Below are 4,150 nucleotides of genomic sequence, written 5' to 3' on the forward strand. Positions count from 1 at the left end.
TTTTGTGTGTTAGAGGTACGCTTTCTTTTTTCTATGTATCTACTTCGACTTCTATTTACTAATTGTTTGGTTAATCTTGGAGAAATTGGATAAATAAGTAATAACTAGTTCCAAATATACTATTACTGTACCAAATAAGGCTTACATACTTTAAGTATCCACCAATTATGACATCCTACTTTCACATGACTTCTTTCTTTTTTGCTTATGGTCATGTTATCAAGTCCACTGCCTCGGAAATACATGTAAACTTGATGCATCAATAAAGTTAAAATACCCAAATTTGAGGAGGAAATTAAGAGGGCATCTTCTCTGAACCACAGGGAACTCCCTTAATTTGATGCTTTGTTACTATTTTTATTCCTACACACATCTTTTTGATGTGGTGACACAAAAGAGAATTGAAGGTAGAGATAAAATAATTAACAATTTATTGATTTTACTTTAAATTAATTTATTTTTAGAAAAAAAATTTCATATGGTAAATCTATGACATTCTCCTAATATGTGATTCAACAGAGTACTTTACAAAGCAATATCTTCTAATCCCGCAACATGAGAGAATTTTTTTCTAGTTTTATTTTTTTTTTTTATTTATTTATTTTTTTTTTTTTGAAACGGCAAATTTAACCTACATCTTAAATCCACCTATGTCCACGACGGGACTTGAACCCTCAACCTCAAGTAGGGAGGACAACACCGGATACCGCTGAGCTACAAGCCCTTTGGTGTAATCTTTATATATTATAGCATATTTAATTTTAATTTTATAATTATTAATTTTATTATGATTGATAGTTTGTTTTTTATAATCATAATTATAAACAATATAAAACCATCGTTTTTTTTAACTAAAAGAAATTCTTAATGAACCATAACTCCATCATATCAAAGATAATAGTATACAAGATGTTAATAATATATGCCCCGAACTAAATAATAATATCGACAAGTCATCAATGTAATGATATATCAAATTCGAAGAGGTAACATATATTAAATTCGAAGAGGTAAAATTAGAGTTTTTGATTTGTTATCTCAAAGCATGACATTTCATCTTAAACTATCCTATTCATCAATGTGTTTTTTTATTATCTTATGATGTAAGTCCTCCTTATTTAAATATCCTGGCTCCGCCCCTAATAAATACTTTTTTTTTTTTTTTTTTTTTTTATTTTTTTTTTACTATTTTCCAATGCTGCATTCCAGCATTCCGAGATATTAGCGACGAGAAAGTTAATGTTAATCTTTAATCGCCTTCAATATTGCCTCATGGGAGTGTGCCTTCATTTCCACAATTTCCCATTCCACAATTTCCAATCTTCTACCTTTATTTCCACAATTGCCTTTATCTGTGGCGATTCATTTTCTCATCATGCCCCTCAAAATACATTACATGGATTCGACTCAAGTGAAAAAAATAATTTAAACTAATGTTATCCAAACTAATCGTTAATATTATCCTAATTGGTTTTAATGACATGGTTGCTCCTAACTACCCTTAAAACAACAAATGTTGCCTGGGATTGGAGACTAGTGGTTGTGAAGTGGAATTACAATCAAAAGGTCTAAGATTCAAACTCATGCATATCCAAAATATTGTTAATGTTATGCGATTGATTTTCTACATGGATCTTGGTACTATTTGACGTAGGTCATTCTAATGATGCGTTTTACCATTGTTTTTGAAACCAGTGGCGGATCTAGGATCAATTTAAAGTGGTATCTCCAAATAAGTAAAGGGGTATTCCCGATAAAAAAAAATCGTGTAATACACAATAAGAAAAAAAATCCGGAAAAAATTACACTACTAAATTTTTTTTGAAGGTTATCCCAGGCTACCCGAGATACATAGTAGATCTGCCTATGTTTAGGAACCTCTGTATCAATCATGTTGTCAACTACAAAAATGTTGATTCGTATGATCGACGCCAACCAAAATAATATTAATCACTCATATATTGGTTTTCTTAAGACGGCTTTCACCAAATAGATCTATTTAGTTGTAAATATACCAAAATAGATAATTAATTTTGAGACATTTTAATAAAAAAATTGTTATATGAAAAGATCAACAAACAACCCTTCATTAGTTACGTGAAGATTCATTGTTGAAAGAGACATAACCCTAATCAATTTGATGCAACCATATGACTTGTCATATATCAAATTTGAGTCTCTATGTCTTAATCACATCTTAAGAAAACACGAGTTGTTTAATTAATTTAACAAACTTAAGACACCCATAATCCTTATAAATATGCAAAAATTAGTGCGAAATCATTCCCAATCCATAACATCAACTAGAAATGTTGCATAATAGCCTTCCAATTTAGTAATTTGTCCTCTTCTTTTATTTAAATTAAAAAATATATAAAATTGATAGGTTTATTCCAATGAATAATATTAATCTGTTCGAACAGTTTTGATAAAATATCTAATGTCGTAATAATTCTTAGATGAACGGGATATAGTAATCCTACGTTCGCCAAATAATAAAATAAGATTTTTTTTTTTTTTTTTGGAATGTGCTGTATATGCTTTTTAAACTAAAATCTATATATTATGTTGAGAAAACATTAAACGGAATAAAATAATTCATCACCTTTTTTAGGGATTAACTTTTGTATCGTTTCCTCGTCATTAGAAGGTAAAATTATCTTTTTAGCGAGTAACCTTTTGCAACTTATGTTACTGAAATTTAATGTCATTTCAATAAATAAAATAGAATATAAGGTATTCGACAGTTTGTCTATAATTTCTTTTATTTTTTTAATCTATTGAGTTATTTTTATAGTTAGTTATCATTAAAATTTTATCAATCGTTTGCATAATAATAATGGTGCATGTGATTAGCATCCCTCCAAATTCAATTTGTTTTAGTCAAAGCAAATACGTACGTAACCTATCAATACAATTTACTAAGTATTATACCTAATGTGTGGTTTCTTACAAGATGGTGATGATATAATTTGAGATTGAAGAATGTCAGGGCATCTCTATTTTTATTTAATTATTTGAAGTAACGTTTTAAACTCGTGTCTTCAGATCATGGTGTTCACATTCAACCACACCGGAATCACTTTAAAAAAATATGTCGCCACTGCTAATTTAGTAAAGGTTAATTACTAGGCGAGTCGAAAGCAAGTCATGTGAAACAAGCATTGGTCCTCTAACAATGTGAAGTTATGGTTCCTTAGGATGTAGGATGTGTGATTCTAATGCAAGTTATTCCTTTAGGTACCATAACATTTGCTTTTATGGTAGTAGTGAATATGTATAATCCCCTGTGCGCTGCCAACTTTTTAAAGACGCCTTATTAACTGCTTTAATAAAAAAGGTGAAACGTTGTCCAATAGTCGACCGTGTAGGAGGTTCAGTTGAACATACTTGATGGTGGAAATATTCCATGGCTCTATATACCCGTTAGCCAACACTTGATCTAATAAGTTTCTCGCACCCGTCTTTATGTATGGCTCTTAGGAGAGCAACTATGTTTTTCATTTGTTCTTAAATTGCACACTTAAACTTGTAAACTAGTAACACATAGAACGGTTACAGTTTCATCTTATTATCAAATAAGAAGTACAAGATACAATAAAAAGAAAAAGACGTAATATAAAGACTAGCAAATTAGGGGTTTTCTAACTAATGGTCTCCATTACTCATGTATGACCAAACCCTAAAGTCAACAGAAGTTAAACTCGAGTCAATAATCCATGTTTGACCTGACACGCAGAGTGCATCTATGTGACTCATCCAGTCCCCTTGTTTCTTCTGTCCTACCACGTAAATCCACCTTGACCCATAGAGTTGTCTCGCCAACTCACCGAGTCACCCATGTCCAGACTCATCGAGGAAAAACCCCATCCGACTCGTCGAGTCAGCTCATAGACTCGGTGAGTCCCTTCAATCTAATTTCTCATTCAGATGATTCAAAGCAGCTCTACTACTCTAAACACTAGATCTAGCATCCCAAGACTCCATTGTCACGTAAAGCTTCAATCTTTACGTTCATGCATGGTAATTTTTGCTCCGACATACCAAAACATGTTCGCACAATGTGTCAAGCATAATATCCTTCACATGGGTGAATAAAGTTGGAACCTTTGGACTCTAGGGACCTCACAAGGTCAAGATCTAAGGTCTA

This window comes from Lactuca saligna, chromosome 6 (genome assembly GCF_052625555.1).
Source record: "Lactuca saligna cultivar CGN05327 chromosome 6, ASM5262555v1, whole genome shotgun sequence".
Lineage (NCBI taxonomy): Eukaryota > Viridiplantae > Streptophyta > Magnoliopsida > Asterales > Asteraceae > Lactuca > Lactuca saligna.